This window comes from Saccopteryx leptura, chromosome 6 (genome assembly GCF_036850995.1).
Source record: "Saccopteryx leptura isolate mSacLep1 chromosome 6, mSacLep1_pri_phased_curated, whole genome shotgun sequence".
Taxonomy (NCBI): Eukaryota; Metazoa; Chordata; class Mammalia; order Chiroptera; family Emballonuridae; genus Saccopteryx; species Saccopteryx leptura.
This window is the reverse complement of record NC_089508.1, coordinates 139,045,540-139,064,107: the sequence shown is the minus strand read 5'-3', so window position 1 is coordinate 139,064,107 and position 18,568 is coordinate 139,045,540. Positions and strand designations below refer to the sequence as shown.

The following is an 18,568-nucleotide window of genomic DNA, read 5'->3' as shown; positions in this document are numbered from 1 at the left end:
AGTATGATTCCATACATAGGTGAGACACAAAATTGAGACTCATGGACATAGATAAGAGTACAGTGGTTACCAGAGGGAGGGGAAGGAAGGAGAAAGAAGGGGTTGGGGAGAGGGAGAGAGACATAAAAAGAAACAGATATGGGGTGATGGAGGATAATTTGACTTTGGGTGATGGGTATACAGCATAATCAACTATCTAGATGATGTGGAGATGTTTTCTCTAAATCTGTGTACTCTGGTTGACCAATGTCATTCTGCTAAATTTAATTGTCTAAATAAAAAAAATAAAAAATGAAACAATATAGAAGTGGGGACAAAAGTACATTAGTATGTTAAACTGTATGCTAAAAGTAATATTGACAAATAAGCAGAGAAAAAAATAATTGATGTTGAGAGATACCACAGAGTGCTTGAGAAAGACAGTAAAGAAACAATGGATGTTTTCTTAATATAGATTTTATCTCTAATAATAGGGAAGTTTCCCTTTCTCACATTTGAATTTGCTTTGATTCAAGCAAAATGCTTTTTTTTTGTATTTTTCTGATGTTGGAAACAGGGAGGCAGTCACGCAGACTCCTGCATGCGCCTGACCAAGATCCACCTGGCATGCCCACCAGGGGGCGACGCTCTGCCCATCTGGGGTGTTGCTCCATTACAACCAGAGCCATTCTAGCACTAGAGGCAGAGGCCATAAAGCCATCCTCAGCACCCGGGCCAACTTTGCTCCAATGGAGCCTTGCCTGCAGGAGGGGAAGAGAGAGACAGAGAGGAAGGAGGGGGGGGGTGGAGAAGCAGATGGGCACATCTCCTGTGTACCCTGGCCGGGAGTAGAACCCAGGACTCCTGCACACCAGGCTGACGCTCTACCACTGAGCCAACCAGCCAGGGCCAACATGCTTTTTAAATTGAAATTAGTTTTCTATTTATAGAGTATTTCTTCTAAATGCTTAGAAGTTGATATAATAGTGATGTCTCAGAAGAATCATTTATGACTGAAAAGCTAGAAGACTCCACAGATGAATGGTTGCTCTGGTCTTAAATCCAGTAAGCAAAACAGGGAGTAGAAACACTGACATTATCCAAACTTGCTCCGAGCATTCTATAGCTGTAGACTCACTGAGTCTTCCCTTAAGGGGCATTTATCAGCCCTAATTTCAGATAAGGATATAGAGACTCAGAGAAATTAATAACTGTGTGATAGGCAGTAATTATTAATATGGGCAGTTAGAATGGTAACTCTGGCTTGAGAGTTCACGCTCTGTTGGATCAACCATACTGTCCTACAGTGTGATGATTAAATATAAAACAGCACTGAGAAAAGTCTTGATAAGTCTTTCAATCAAGTGTGAATTAGGCAAAGTATTTAATTTTTTATACCTCAGTTTCCCAATTTATAGAATAAAAACAATGCACTTACTTCACAGGGTTTCTGTGAACATTAAAATAATACTTTGTATGTGATTATGGAACCATTTGAACTGTGCATGGAGGTAATACAGAGAAGATTGGTCCCATAAGACCAGATAGAGAGAAATGCACTGGATACATGATGCACCATTGTGCTTAGGAGAGGAAGGTGGGACATAGAACTAAAACTGGGTCATTTCTTTTATACAATACCCAACACAAGGCACACTGTTGAACAACTAGTGGCATTAAATAAATGTTGTTTGTTTGTTTGATTGGTTGGTTAGGGTTTTATTGCTGTTGTTGCTTTAGGTTTTTGTTTGTGCACGATTCTTGGAAGTACTGCAATACCACATCAATTGGTGGAGTGGACAAAGCAAATCTCAATTCCATCTCCTAATTCCAAAAACCCATTTAATATACTGTCCTTAGGTAGAGTATGTTAAAACATTAAACTGATAAAAACAAATGTAACATTTGATCTTGGCCAAAAGGCCGAGAGACAATTAATAAATGTTTTCCTTTTTTGTCCTAAACAAAAATAATTTCCCAATTCAAAAACTGTGTGAAACAAGTAAATATAATATGGTTGCCAATATGTAATGAGTGTTTTCAGTTGATTAGAAACATAATATTATAAAGCTATCAAGGTAAAAATCACAATTATTACTTTTATGATCACAATAATGTATTTGGTGAAATCCAGCCATATTCTCCATGTTCATCATATTCCAGATACTCTGTGAAGTATTGAGATGTGGAGATAGATGAAACACTCTTTGTTCTCAAGTGTCTTACTGTCTTGAGCTAATCACAACCAGTTTATGACTTAACAGATTTTATTCTTTAAGAAAATATATTTACAGCCTGACCAGTGGCACAGTGGATAGAGCGTCAACTGGGATGCTGAGGACCCAGGTTCAAAACTCCAAGGTCACCAGCTTGAGTATGGGCTCATCTGGTTTGAGCAATGTTGACCAGCTTGAGTCCAAGGTCGCTGGCTTGAGCAAGGGGTTACTTGGTCTGCTGTAGCCCCCAGCCAAGGCACATATGAGAAAGCAATCAATGAACAATTAAGGTGCTGCAATGAAGAATTGATGCTTCTCATCAATTCTCTCTCTTATTGTCTGTTTGTCCCTATATGTCTTTCTCTCTGTTTGTCTCTCTGTCTCTGTCAGAAAAAAAAGAAGAGAAAAAGAAAGTGTATTTATGCAGAGACAGGACAGGCCGGCTAGGCAATAGCTGTCCCACTTATTATTGAATTAAGGATTATTATAATATATAGAAAGAGATGCAAATGAAGAATCCAACTGTTAATTCCTTAAAATGTCTGGAACTTAATTTTTAGAGCTGCATATATTGAATGAAAAAGGCAGAGAAAAGCCAAGAAAGACAATGTTGAGTGTTTGTTTTGTGCCATGCACTCTTCTATGTGTTTATATGCAATAGTTATTTAATGTTTACAACAACCCTGTGAAGTAAGTGCAATGTTTTCATTCTACAAAGGAGGAAACTAAGGGATAAAAAAAAATGAGATACTTCACCCAAAGTCAAAAATAAAATGAGCACAGTTGAACCTAAGCAATTTGAGTATATACTCCATAACACTTTTTACATTAAAGTATTACATACATATTTGATAAATAAGGAAAACTATAGGCAAAATGGTAAACTTGTCTTACTAGAGACTTTGTGTCTCTTCTTTCACCATTCATTCTCTTCTCTAGGCACCTAGAACTCTGCTGAGAACTCTGAGCCAAAGGAACAGTATACAATAGACCGTATTCATATTAAAATATTGACAGTTTGATGTCAGATCTTCCCCAGTTCTTTTATCTTAAAAAAGAGAATATCAAGGAAAGTGTAATATATAAAACACAATTAAATGAATCTTAATAATGAAAATTTAAGAACAAGAGTGAAAGTTATCAAGGTTGTGGCTCACTCTCTTAGGAATAATATCAATGTTTTTACCTAAGAAAAGTCAGTAGTGTAAAAAATACATTTGTAAAGATATGGAGAGATTCTCCTTTTAAAGATGAGCTTTGAACCAGGTCATGAAAAAAACCAATAGATAAAAGTCCTCAGAGCGGAAGGGCTTGGAGCCATCATACTGCAGGACGAGCAAGAGCAAAGGCAGTGGAGAGTGGGGAAGGGCATTTCTAAAACACAAATTCATTTAATAAGCCTAAACAATTCTAGAATCAGTACACTCAAATGTAAAATATGGACATTTAAAATGTATTTTCTGATGAATACTTAGTTTTCTCCACTATTTTATCTTTCAAAATTATTTTCTACACACATAAAACAAATTAAAATTAACAAAATTTACATAAAACTTTTTTTTGCCCTGGAAACTTATTGTTCTTTGACTTTTAAAACAAAAGAATTTTTTTTCAAAAATAAAGAACTTTATTACCTACAGTAACAGCAATAGCTTGAGTATCAGCTCTGCATAGACCCATTTCCAGTTGTAGTGGGTTATGTTTTAGGAGAGAAACCATGAGCTTATGTAGAAAGCCTATATCAGACTGTCTAAGGGGACTTTATTATTAAGATCCCTAAATTTATATCAGATAGTCCATTTACAAGGCAAACCTTATTTTAAACTAGCACAATATGTGGTATTTTAACATTCTTTATTTTTTTCTAGAAGAATTTCATAGCCTCACAAAATAATTATACTGCATGCTTAATTTGAGAAATAGAATACTCCATGATAACTACTCATATATTCATAAGTTGCAGTAATTTTCTTAGTCCTTTATCCAATCTTCCTCTTAATAAAATATGAAGACACTCTTGTGACTTATTCTTTTTGCTTTTCAATTCTTGAACTTCCCAGTAGTTCCTCTGTTCTGATGGTCAGTTAGAGAAGCATTCACTCAGAAAATGAACTGGAAAGACTCTCCCATGAGCTCTTGGTTCAGTTTTAGTTTAGTTCTGCTTTTGCTCTTGCTCTTTGCAAAGCCAAATGAACAAGACAAGCAATAAAGAGTTAAACTAATTTTGTTGTATTGTTTGTCTAAAATGTATAAGTTTTTTAATTTTTCCAAAATTGTTTTTAAAGTACATATCTGCATATCATTCCAAATGTGCTTAGTAAGTTTGGGAAATTAAAAATGGTTTTTCACTTATTAAAACGTAATACCAGTTTATCAATGTCTGTTTTAATGAAGTCAAAACTTGATTAGAATACTTAAAAGTATTCTCCCTAATATTTTGGTGGCTAAAGCTAATAAAAAATTTGTTTTTGTAGGTTAAAACTAATTGGATATTAGAAATTTGATATACTTCAATCTATAAATAGTTTAATCAGTTAATTCCTCAATATTTGAGAGATGAATACAGGTGGTCATCTGTTTTATATTTAAAAGAATATGTGACAATTCTTTTTTATTAATTTTATTTAAAAAATTAAATTTAATGGGATGACATTCATCCATAATAGTACATAGGTTTCAGGTAAGCATTTATATAGCATTTGAACTGTTGATTATGTTGTGTACCCATCACCCAAAGTAAAATAATTTTCTGTCACTATATACTTGTCTTTTACTCCCTCCCTTACAATTCCCCCTTCCTTGTAACCACTTCATTTTTAATCTATATCATATGACAATTCTTAAATAATAACATTCTATGAATAATGTTTTAAGAAAGTAGAGGTAAATTTCACTTATTAAAGTAGATGAGAAAACTGTAAGTGAAATAAAATATAAGAATGATTCACCATAACCAAAAAATTATACCCAGTAATATACATGTTTAATTATGAGACTTTATAAATATAATCTGCAGAAAGTTACTATAAATAACTTGAAAATTTAGATATACATTCTTTTTTTATAGGTGATTAACATGCTTTCATTTTTTATGACGATGTGTTAAAGCGAAGAGCATGGAAGAAAGTAGGAAAAAAAGAAAAACAGAAAAAAAAACTCAAATCTTTTCTAATACAAGCTTTGAAAAATATCTTGAATTTAAAAATGGATAGATGGTGACTTCAAGAACTTGTTAGAAAAATGGCATTTTGATTTGAAGCAAATACATTCTTGAGATCCTTTTCTCATATTAGTGACAGCCTTAACTTACTAGATAGTGGGAAATACCATCTTTATCTCAAAGGTCCTCTTGTAGAACTTACATTCCCAAGTCTGAGAAGGCTGTCCCTGAGAACACTGAGAGTAACTTTTTTTTTTTTGCACAGCTTTAATTCTAAATGAGACCACGCATAAAGACATGTACTCTGGGCTCACAAACCAAGTCAAAGGCCAGGTTTCTCTTGTAGGTTAGCAGTAAAATAGTCTTGTTTCACAGCTTAAAGTTACAATGCTTACAATTCTGGTGGGGGAGGATCAATTATAAGTTATCTTTCTTCTGTAGTCAGGTGAGTGAGAGACCTTTTTAATTTTTTTTAAAAATTGAATTTAGTATGGTGACACTGGTTAACAAAATTATATAGTTTTCAGGTGTACAATTCTTTTGTTTGTTTTTATTTATTTGTTTGAGATTAAATTTAATGGGGTGACTGATCAATAAGAGTATATAGCTTTCAGGTGTATGATTTTATAATGCATCTTCTGTACATTGTATTGTGTTCACCACTCCAAGTCAAGTCTCCTTTCATCACCATTTGTCTCCCTTTTCCCCTCTTCTACTTCCCTCTCCCCCTTTCCCATTGGTAATCACCCTTAGTCCCTATCCTTCTACTAATCACCAAAAAACTATCTATTGTTTTTTTGTTGTTGTTTAGTCCCTTCACCTTTTTTAACCCAGCCCTCCAAACACTCTCCCCTCTGACAGCTGTCAGCTTGTTCTCTGTGTCTATGAGTCTATTTGTATTTTGATGGTAGATTATTTTGTTACTAGATTCCACATGTGAGTGAAATGATATGGTGGGTGTCTTTCTCTGAAAAGTATTACTCTCAGATACTCTCCAGGTCCACTCATACTATTGCAAAAGGTAAGATTTTCTTCTTTTTTATGGCTAAGTAGTATACATTCTTAAAAACATCAATTTAAGATTATTATAAAAGTATTTTGACATTTTTGATAAAATAAACTAATAGTCAAAACTATTTTCAATGAACAAATATTAGATTAAAGGTTGTGAACATGAAGAAAAATGAACCAATCAGAAATATTTGAGAATAAATTTTAGTCTCTGGCAAGGTAGCAAACATAATCCTCTGTTTTTTTCTCAACCCAACCCTGTGGATATTGCATATACTGATACCATAGAAACAGGAGTCATGTTTGTATACCCTGAGAAACACCTGGAAAAGAGAAGGTGGGGTTAAGTGGAAGGTGATACAGGAGGCCAGAGGAAAGGAAGGCTAAGGTCCAAGGGTATGGTAATACCCTTTCATTCTGAGTTACTAGTAGTATTTCTGCAAATCCTCCTCCCACACACATCACTGGGTTAACTCTGAGACAAAAAATAAGCCTCACTTGCCCAGAGCAATTCAAGGATTGTTCACTATCTTGTCTGGGGTTAGTAAGTGGTTGTTATAAGTGTTCCTGTCTACTAATGAATATCCCTTCTTTTATTCTACTTTCATCATCCCAAGGTCTAAGTGATCACAAGCAAAGGACATAACTCTTGGGAAGCAACAGTACCTGAATGGGAGAATTTTCTATGGGCTTGTCGGTGCCATCAGTTAGGTTGTTGAGGTCACAAAGAACAATTCACCCCAGACTATGATGACATAAATTTTCTTTCAGTGAACTCTGACTTACCTCCTAAATTTATCAGAAGATCACCAGTTAAGGTTGAGAATTTATGGGCAAGTATTACCAGCTAAGGAAATATGTATATTAAGGAATAATGACACCTCTGAACACAACTTTTAAAAGAGAGACAATAACTAAATAACTTATTCCCATGAAGTGCATTTATCTAGAGAGAATAACTTTTTAAAGTTAGCACAATATGTTTCTCAAAGAGGTAAAAAAAGGTATTGATAAAAAAGGAATAGGCATTGATTATAAGATGGCTATGGAGTAGGTGAATGACAGCCAATCCTCAGGCCCAAATTGGATTACAACTTAATTTAAGAACAATTATCTTGAAAAACCAATTTTGGACTAAACGAAGAGTAGTTTATAACCAATGATCACAGAAGAAGTCACATTGAGACTTGTAGGAAGAGCTGAGACGTAGAATGAACTGCTCCTCTCCCAGAAGCAAGCAGAGGTGGAGGTTCTAGAGGGACTCTCAGTGGGGGGAGGTTTGCCCTGAGAAGGGAGGGCCTTAAGTCCCAGGCAAGGTGCCCCAGCTTAGAGCCCCAGAGCCTAAAAGAAGTGCTTACACAGCATTTGGCAGTGAAAAGAACCAAGGTTTCTGTTTGCGAGAAAGAGAGCTCTCAGAGAAGCAGGCTTCACCTTAAAGGGCCATTGCAGAAAGTCTCTTTCACAGCCATTTACCCAGGACTCCCTTGGGGGAGGGCTGAGAGGACTAGAGTTGTGTGAGGAGAGTGTGAATTTGGAGGCTCAGGGAGAGACATGGTGGAGATGACCACATGAACCCTTGTGCTGATTCATTCTCCAATACCATAGTCACCATCTTTCCTGGATGGAGTAGTTACCTCTGTGCAGCATCAGCAGAGGCAGATAAAGGTCAGTTAAAGCCCCAGGCACAGAAGAGAATATTGAGCCCCTTAAAAAAAAGAGAAACGGGTAAAATAAAAATATTTTTAACCATATTTTTAAATAAATAAAAAATATTATATACTATTTATGTTAAAATTGCTCATATGAAACCAAACTTGGTGTCATTAGGAAAAAAGTATAAGGTTGGGGTTTTATGGGGCCTTTCAGAAGTTGAGGCCCAGGGCTCATGCCCAGTGCACCCTTTGTTAAATCTGCCTCTGGGCATCAGCCTGGGGGAAAGCAGCTGCCCCACACTTGGGAATCCTTCTTGCTCGACCTCATGGAGATGGGGCTTTTCTATAAAGCCAGGAAGCAGGGGGTGCCTCAGGTACTGTTTTCTGGAGTTGAGGCCGAAGCTTTCCCCTGAATGCTCCCAAGTTTATGGCTGGTGCTTCCTCCTCATGGGACACATAGTAGAAAATGTCTGGACTGCAGGCAGACCACACCTCTGGGTCTCTGAGGCCACACCCTCTGGACTACTGTGGACATACCTTACTGAGATGTGCAGAAAAAGTCTGGACAGACTGACACCTGGGGTCAAGGCACAACCACCACCCTTCCTAATCCCTGAATTTTCCCAGGCTGTAGACTCTACAAGAGGTTTTCTTTCAGTGGCTGAGCCCAACAAGCAGCAAGCAGACAGAGGCTGCAAGGAGACACAGCTCAGGGAACCTTGGTAATTTGCAAACCTTCCCCCAGTCCAAGAGTGGGTAAAAGCCAGCCAATACCAAATATGGGTATTTCTAGGAGCACCTAGGCTCAGCAGAGGTAGCCACAACACTGGATTGCTTGTAGCTCCAAGAATGGTGCTGAGGGTCAGTCATGGGCAATGTCAGCACAGGTCTGCTCTAGGTTCCTGCCAGGGATGGCATATCCATTGACCAACTGAAGAGACCATTGGTTAAGGACCTAACAACCCTTGCTAGTACTGTTTTCCTCATAACTGGATCAGCTGAGGTAAGTTTCAATTTCTGTCATTAGCACTGGCATAGGGGTTCATGTGCATTAGACAGGAACTTCATAATCAACTGACACAAGTGCTGGATATCCTGTCCTGCTAATCTAGGTTCCACAGGAGGAAGGTAGAGAGAGGTTTGAAGCACCAACATTTAAAGTGTGGGTTCCCACAAGCCTATTATTAGGTCTGGTCAGGGGCTTAGCCTCACTTGAGGGGGCACAGTCTTCCCCAGAAGAGGATGCTCTCAGTTTTCCTGAGACCAGTGACTCACCAACTGGAAGAACTTCTTCAGAAGAGACTGTCAGCCCCACTCAGTCTGAACTTGTTGCTCACCTTGACATAGAGAAATAAAATTTGAGTAGCCAGCAGTGGTTGAAAGATAAGGCTCTGGAGTAGGGGCCTTATATTGAGCTCCTGACTTAGATATCTGTAGAGTAGAGGGTTCCACTAACATTGTATTCCCAACATCAGCTGCCCTAAACCAGTGGTTCCCAATCTTTTTTAGGCCACGGACCATTTTTTTTTTTAATTTTTTAAAATTTTATTTATTCATTTTTAGAGAGGAGAGAGTGAGGGAGAGAGAGGGACAGAGGAGAGATACAGAGGGGGGGGGAGCTGGAAGCATCAACTCCCATATGTGCCTTGACCAGGTAAGCCCAGGGTTTTGAACCGGCAACCTCAGCATTTCCAGGTCGATGCATTATCCCCTGTGCCACCACAGGTCAGGCTGGCCACAGACCATTTTAATGTCGGAAAATATTTTCATGGACTGGCCTTTAGGGTGGGATGAATAAATGTATCACATAACCGAGACAAGTGTCAAGAGTGAGTCTTAGACAGATGTAACAGGGAATCTGGTCATTTAAAAAAAAATAAAACATTGTTCAGACTTAAATATAAATGAAATGGAAATAATGTAAGTTATTTATTCTTTCTCTGCATACCGGTACCAAATGGCCCATGGACTGGTACTGATCTGTGGCCTGGGGGTTGCGAACCACTGCCCTAAACTACCAAAGTTGCAACATGTAGAGGGGATGGTTGGGTGAGGGCAGTCTGAGCTCACACTAGTCTTTCTACAGAAGATTCTGTGGGACGGCCAGGCAGCTGCAAGAGGAGGTGGAACAACTGAAAATTGGAGGTAAATATTACAGAGCTTGGGGCTTTTATAAAGCTTCTGTCATCTCTGAGCAGGAGAAAACTGATTCTTATACAAAAGTTGACCCTTTCCACACTACTTAGGCACAGGAAACGCAGATGCAAACAGCAAACAGATCAGCAGCTCCACACAGGTAGCCCATGGCAAGTTACAAACAATGATACATCAATGCAATAAGACCTAGAACCAACACAGCCAATAATGGGTGGCAAAGAGCACCAACTCTAGACTAAAGCTAACTACACAAGCAGGACACCCAAAAGAGGAGTCCAGCAGACACCAGACACTGGAAAATAAATAAGCCCAACAGGACAGACACTGCAAAGTGTCTAATACATATGATCAAAGTTGATCCTTTTCTAGCCAGCCTGAAGGGATAACCACACCCACAAAAGGATCAACTTCATTCACTGCTCATATAAACAGGAGGGATATACTACCCTCAAGAAGCATTCCTAAAGCAAGGAAATCAGGTTGCTTGGAGGTGAGTACCATTTAGCCCTTTTTCCTCATAAAGAAAACAAATCTCAAAGTCAGACAGCAGGTAAAATGGGCAAAGAAATATGATCCAAATGAACCAACAAGAGAAATCCTCAGAAAAAGAATTAACTGAAATAAAAATAACCAAACTACCAGATGCAGAGTTTAAAATAATAATTTTTTAGATGCTCAGGGATCTTAGAGCAACAATGGAGGGTCACAACGAGAACATAAACAAAGAGATAGCAAGCATAAAGAAGGACATTGAAATCATAAAGAAAAACAGTCAGAAATGATTAATACAATATCAAAAATAAAGTCTTCATTAAAAGGAATCAAAATCAACAGCAGGCTGGATGAAGTAGAGAACTGAATTAGCAATCTGGAGAAAAAAATAAACAAAAGGACAGAAGCAGAGCAGCAAAAAAAAAAAAAAAAAAGTCTCAGAAGGACTGAGGAAACTCAAAAGAGACCTCTGTGACAACATGAAGAGAAACAATATCCACACTGTAGGGGTTCCTAAAGGAGAGGAGCAACAAGGGATAGGGAAGCTGTTTAAAGAAATCATAGTCCCAAATTTCCCTGAATTAAAGATGATAAAAGTCACATAAGTTCAAGAAGCACAGAGAGTCCCATTAAAGAGAAACCTAAGGAGGCCCACACCAAGACACATCATAATTAATAATGCCAAAGTTAAGAGACAAAGAAAAAGTACTAAAAGCTGCAAGAGAAGAGCAGTTACTTACCTACAGAGAAGGCCCCCATAAGGATGACATCTGACTTCTCAACAAACACATTTAAAGCCAGAAAGGATTGGCAAGAAATATTTAAAGTGATGCAAAACAAGAACATACAGCCAAGACTACTTTATCCAGCAAGAGTATCACTTAAAATTAAAAGAGAAATAAAAAACTTCTGAGACAAGTAAAGACTCAAGGAATTTATTAGAACCAAACCAGTGCTGAAAGAAATGTTAATGGCCCTGCTATAAAAAGAGCAAAGGAAAAAAATAGAGAAAAAGAGGATCATAGATTTAAAGAATAAAATGTCAATAAGTAACTACTACATATTAATAATAACCTTAAATGTAAATGAATTAAACACTCAAATCGAAAGACATGGGGTAGTTGCATGGATAAGGAAACAGGACCCTTGCATATGCTGTCTACAAAAGACCCACTTCAGAACAAAGGATACATCTAGACTAAAAGTGAAGAGATAGAAAAAATTATTTCATGCAAATGGAAGTGAAAGAAAAACTGAGATAGCAATACTTATATCTAACAAAATAACCTTTAAAACAAAGGCTATAGAAAGGGACAAAGAAAGTCACTACATAATGATAAAAGAACCAATCCAATAGGATATAACCATTGTAAATATTTATGCATCTAATACAGGAACTTCTAAAATATATAAAGCAGATTTTGATGGACATAAAGGGCAAGATCAACAGCAATACTATAATAGCATGAGATATTATTACCCTACTAACATAAATAGATAGATCCTCCAGACAGAAAATTAGCAAAGAAACAGCAGCCTTAAATGATACACTATATTAATTGGACTTAATTGATATCTTTAGAACATGCAGCAGAAGATATATTCTTTTTAAGTGCTCATGTACAATCTCTAGGATAGACCACATGTTAAGACACAAAACAAATCTCAATACATTTAAGAAGATTGAAATCATATCAAGCATCTTCTCTGATCACAATGACATAAAATTAAAAATCAACTACAATAGAAAAATTGAAAAACATTCAAACAGGCCATTTAATCAAAACAGCTTTGTACTGGCATAAGAACAGGCATACAGATTAATGAAGCAGAACAGAGAACACAGAAATAAACTCACACCTTTATGGTAAACTGATATTTGACAAAAGAGGTAAGAATATACAATGGAGTAAAGACAATCTGTTTAGTAAATGATGTTGAGAAAATTGTACATGAAAAAAAATGAAACTAGACCAACAATTTACACCATTTACAAAAATAAACTCAAAGTAAAAAAAAACTTAAATATAAGTTGCATAACCATAAACATCTTGGAAGAAAATATAGGCAGTAAACTCTCTGATATCTCTTGTAGCAATTTTTTTGACAATATATCTCCATGGTCAAGTGAAATAAAGAACAAAATAAACAAATGGGACTATATCAAACTAAAAAGCTTTCGCACAACAAGAGACGCCATTAACAAAATAAAAAGACAATCCATACAATGGGAGAACATTTTCACCAATATGTCTGATAAGAGGTTAATAAGCAAAATTTATAAGGAGCTCCTAAAACTCAACAATGAGAAGGTAAACAATCCAATTAAAAATTGGGCAAAGGAACTGAATAGACACTTCTGCAAATAGGACATACAGAGGACCAATAGGTATATGAAACAATGTTCAACATTACTAATCTTCAGAGATATGCCAATTAAAATCACAATGAGATATCACCTCATGCCTTTAAAATGGCGCTCAATAACAAATCAATACGCAAGTACTGTACTGGTGAGGATGTGGAGAAAAAGGAACCCTCTTGCACTGCTGATGGGAATGCAGACTTGTGCAGCCACTATGGAGAACTGTATGGGGTTTCCTCCAAAAAATTAAAAATGGAACTGCCTTTTGACCCACCTGTTTTACTATTAGGAATATATCCTAAGAATCCCAAAACACTGATTCAAAAAAAGATATGCACCCCCATTTTTATTGCAGCACTAGCTGTACCCAGCCACGCATTGCTGTGGCTCAGTCTGGTTAAATGGAAAAGAAAGAAAAGAGAAAGCGCATGTTTCTAATATGTTTAATTTCATAGTGCTTGTGGGTATACAGTATTTTTTGTTGTTCCATTGTCTGTGCAGATATGGAGATTATCTGGTTTTCCAAGTGAAGAACACGTAACGTATAATTGTCCATGTGAGAAACAATTCATGTGTAGATCTAAAGCACACAATTCTAAAGATTGGCCCTGAGCTTTATTGATGGTGATTGCAAACGCCAATCAAATTGGAAACTGCAATCTCTTAAATTGAAATGGCATATCCGTTGGAATCATAGGAATGCAAGGAATGAGGACATCTTTACCTTTGAAAGGTCCTGTCAAGATTGTGGCTTCTACAACCTTGCTCATTAATTTTTTACAGTGCACAGACACAAACACTTCATGTTTTACCATGAAATCCATCAGCAATTTCAGCTTCTGTCTGAAAACACATGCTGTGATGTTATGCCTATCCACTGGCAATTACCCAGGAAGTAAGAGCTGTTGTATATATGGTCCCAAGCTGGATTGCATGTGAATGTAATGAATAGGTCTGGATGCCAGTAGTGAAGAACTTATGCAATTGCATCTTGAGCATACTCATGCATATAACATGAACTGCCTGTATATGAAGAAGGCAAAATCATTAGCCTTCTAACATTAGTTGTATTACTGTCATTTACAACTGCATCTCGCAAATGAACATATTCTTCAGAGCGAAGCTTGGTCTGATTCAAACGGATGAATATCAAACGAAACAATTGACGGCATTTCAAAATGTGATTGTCTTCATTCTCTTGAATCATTAATTGGTACGAATAATAGTTCATTGCACTGCATTTTATATTTATTTCTTTGCCACTGACTGGATTTATCATCTTAACGTTGAAGTGATATCCATTGGCACCATCCCTAAAAATGATTGGATATTACAAGGCATCGTAGCATCGATGAGTTTCTGCGAGTTTTGTCAATTGACTGTTTCTCTGGTGAAGAACAATATCTCTAGGTTGTAATTGATCTCCGGCTATAACAATTGCCACTTCATTTATATTTGGAGCATTGAATCTTCACACATGCTCTCCAGCAGCCGTTTTGTTAGCATGAATAACAATCTTGTGTGTATCAGATGGCATCATGTCAATTGCTTTTTGAACAAATGAACTAAATTGTTTTTGTTTTTTTTTTTCATAAAGAAGCTCTTGCAGTTGGGAAACGACGGACCTTTTTATTCCGGTAGAAGTTCCGCAGAGTGCATTCAATTCATCATTGCCATCACCGATGAAATACATTTGTAGGAATTTATGTTGACCATCTGGGAATGAAAGCAGGGAGCCGGCTTTATGATAAATTTGTCCTTTAAATTTGAAAGTTGGCATGAATTGAGCTGTTACGATTTCTGCACTGAACAACGTCATTTGGAAGCATGAGTTCTATTTCCTGATGTTAGATAGGAAATGCTTTGATTCAGTGGTATATCCAGCAAGCAAAGTTTTTAATGGCTCTGGCAGTTCTCCAAGTTGAGGCAGTTTAATTTTTTCAGCAGTGCAACACATTCCTTTCATTTCGCCATTAAATTTCAGAGCCTTGCAATAAGGACACACTTCAGTTATAGTGAGGATGAGAACATGCTGGCTCAAACTATAATCATCAACTGGGTTGTACCGGAATGCAAGGCAATTGTAATCACGTGATAGTTGAGCATGGCATTGTGTTTGATGCTGATCTGCTGTTTCTTGTTGACGTTTTTCAGCCACTCTCAGCCTGTCATATCCATTCTGTTGAGAACAAAGCAGATCTGAAGCTGCAGAACGCGATCTTCATGCTCGCAATCATGCATCCTCAAGTCTGGCTGCATGTAAATGGATCATAAATTGGAAACACTGAAATGGAATTGTAAAATATTTAGTATAGCGTGTGTTGCTTTTATGCCCAACAGATGGTGCTGTTTTTCAAAAAAAGCATGTTTTTACCTGTCATAGGTGTGACATCTATATCTATATAATAGTAGGTATTAAAAAAAGCATGTATTTGAATGCAATGTTGTGTCAAAATTTTAAAGCAATTGGTGAAGAACTTTTGGAGATTTAAGATTTTGAACAAATAAACATTTACATTTTTATTTATATAGATTGTTTACAATAGCCAAGATTTAAAAACAGTTCAAGTGTCTGTTGGTGGATGAGTGGATTAAAAAGCAGTGTTACATATACACAACAAAATACTACATGGTCATAAAAAAGAAAGAAATTTAACCTTTTGTGATGGTATAGATGGATGTGGAGTTTATTATGCTGAGTAAAATAAACCAGGAAGAGAAAAAAAATACCATATGATTTTACTTATATGTGGATTCTAATGATCATGGAGCACAGAGGGACAGCCGTCAGAGGGAATGGGGATGAGGAGATAGCATCAGAGAAGGTGAAGAGATTAGTGAAATAATATATACATAACACATATATACAGAAAACAGGACAGCAAATCCCAGAGGAAAGGGGGAAAAGATTTAAATGGAGGGGTACAAAGGGGGTGTAATAGGGGCCCATTGTTTTTTGTTTTTTTTTATTGTATTTATTTTTTAATGGGGTGACATCAGTAAATCAAGATACATATATTCAAAGATAACATGTCCAGGTTATCTTAAAGTTCAATTATGTTGCATACCCATCACCCAAAGTCAGATTGTCCTGTCACCCTCTATCTAGTTCTCTTTGTGCCCCTCCCCCTCCCCCTTCCCTCTCCCTCTCCTCCCTCCCCCCATAACCACCACACTCTTATCAATGTCTCTTGGTCTCACTTTTATGTCCCATCTATGTATGGAAAAATGCAGTTCCTGGTTTTTTCTGATTTACTTATTTCACTCCGTATAATGTTGTCAAGGTCCCACCATTTTGCTATAAATGATCCGATGTCATCATTTCTTATGGCTGAGTAGTATTCCATGGTGTATATGTGCCACATATTCTTTATCCAGTCATCTATTGATGGGCTTTTTGGTTGTTTCCATGTCCTGGCCACTGTGAACAATGCTGCAATGAACATGGGGCTGCATGTGTCTTTACAAGTCAATCTTTCTGAGTTTTGGGGGAATATACCCAGTAGAGGGATTGCTGGGTCATAAGGTAGTTCTATTTTCAGTTTTTTGGGGAACCACCATACTTTCTTCCATAATGGTTGTACTACTTTACATTCCCACCAACAGTGGATGAGGGTTCCTTTTTCTCCACAACCTCTCCAACATTTGCTATTACCTGTCTTGTTAATAATAGCTAATCTAACAGGTGTGAGGTGGTATCTCATTGCAGTTTTGATTTGCATTTCTCTAATAACTAAAGAAGATGAGCATCTTTTCATATATCTGTTGGCCATCTGTATTTCTTCCTGGGAGAAGTGTCTGTTCATATCCTCTTCCCATTTTTTTATTGGATTGTTTGTTTTAATGTTGTTGAGTTTTATGAGTTCTTTGTATATTTTGGATATTAGGCCCTTATCTGAGCAGGTGCTTAAAAATATCATTTCCCAATTAGTTGGCTGTCTGTTTATCTTGTTATCAATTTCTCTTGCTGAACAAAAACTTCTTAGTCTGATGTAGTTCCATTCATTAATTTTTGCTTTCACTTCTCTTGCCTGTGGAGTCAAATTCATAAAATGCTCTTTAAAGCCCAGGTCCATGAGTTTGGTACCTATGTCTTCTTCTATGTACTTTATTGTTTCAGGTCTTATGTTTAGATCTTTGATCCATTTTGAGTTAATTTTAGTACAGGGGGACAAACTGTAGTCCAGCTTCATTCTTTTGCATGTGGCTTTCCAGTTTTCCCAGCACCATTTGTTGAAGAGGCTTTCTTTTCTCCATTGTGTGTTGTTGGCCCCTTTATCAAAAATTATTTGACTATATATATGTGATTTTATTTCTGGGCTTACTATTCTGTTCCATTGGTCTGAGTGTCTATTTTTCTGCCAATACCATGCTGTTTTGATTGTCGTGGCCCTATAATAGAGTTTGAAGTCAGGTATTGTAATGCCCCCAGCTTCATTCCTTTTCTTTAGGATTGCTTTGGCTATTCGGGGCTTTTTATAGTTCCATATAAATCTGATGATTTTTTGCTCCATTTCTTTAAAAAATGTCATTGGAATTTTGATGGGAATTGCATTAAATTTGTATATAGCTTTGGGTAATATGGCCATCTTGATTATATTTATTCTACCTAACCAAGAACAAGGAATATTCTTCCATCTCATAATGTCTTTTTTGATTTCCCTTAACAATGGTTTATAGTTTTCATTGTATAAGTCCTTTACATTCTTTGTTATGTTTATTCCTAGGTATTTTATTTTTTTTGTTGCAATCGTGAAGGGGATTATTCTTTTGAGTTCATTCTCAAATGTTTCATTGTTGGCATATAGAAAGGCTATTGACTTCTGTATGTTAATTTTGTATCCTGCGACCTTACTGTATTGGCTTATTTTTTCTAGAAGTCTTTTTGTGGATTCTTTGGGGTTTTCGATGTATAGGATCATATCATCTGCAAAAAGTGATACCTTTACTTCTTCTTTTCCAATATGGATGCCTTTTATTTCTTTGTCTTGTCTGATTGCTGTGGCAAGAACCTCTAGTACCACATTAAATAAGAGTGGAGAGAGTGGACAACCCTGTCTTGTTCCTGATTTAAGGGGGAAAGCCTTCAGTTTTGTGCCATTTAATATGATGTTAGCTGATGGTTTATCATATGTGGCCTTTATCATGTTGAGATATTTTCCTTCTATACCCATTTTGTTGAGAGTCTTAAACATAAAATTGTGTTGTATTTTATCAAAAGCCTTTTCTGCATCTATTGATAATATCATGTGATTCTTGTTCTTTGTTTTGTTGATATGGTGTATTATTTTGACCGTTTTACGTATGTTGAACCATCCTTGAGATTCTGGGATGAATCCCACTTGATCATGATGTATTATTTTTTTAATATGTTGTTGTATTCGATTTGCTAGTATTTTGTTTAGTATTTTAGCATCTGTATTCATTAGAGATATTGGTCTGTAGTTTTCTTTTTTGTGCCATCCTTGCCTGGTTTTGGTATGAGGGTTATGTTGGCCTCATAAAATGTGTTTGGAAGTATTGCTTCTTCAATTTT

General features: G+C 36.6%; 1 non-coding gene across 1 annotated transcript; it reads right to left on the bottom strand.

Annotated features, from left to right (window-relative positions):
- Positions 1-1,724: 1,724 nt before the first annotated feature.
- LOC136377700 (U2 spliceosomal RNA) lies at positions 1,725-1,914 on the bottom strand. The gene has a single exon (XR_010746373.1). It is a non-coding gene; the product is annotated as a U2 spliceosomal RNA (small nuclear RNA).
- Between the last annotated feature and the right edge of the window lie 16,654 nt (positions 1,915-18,568).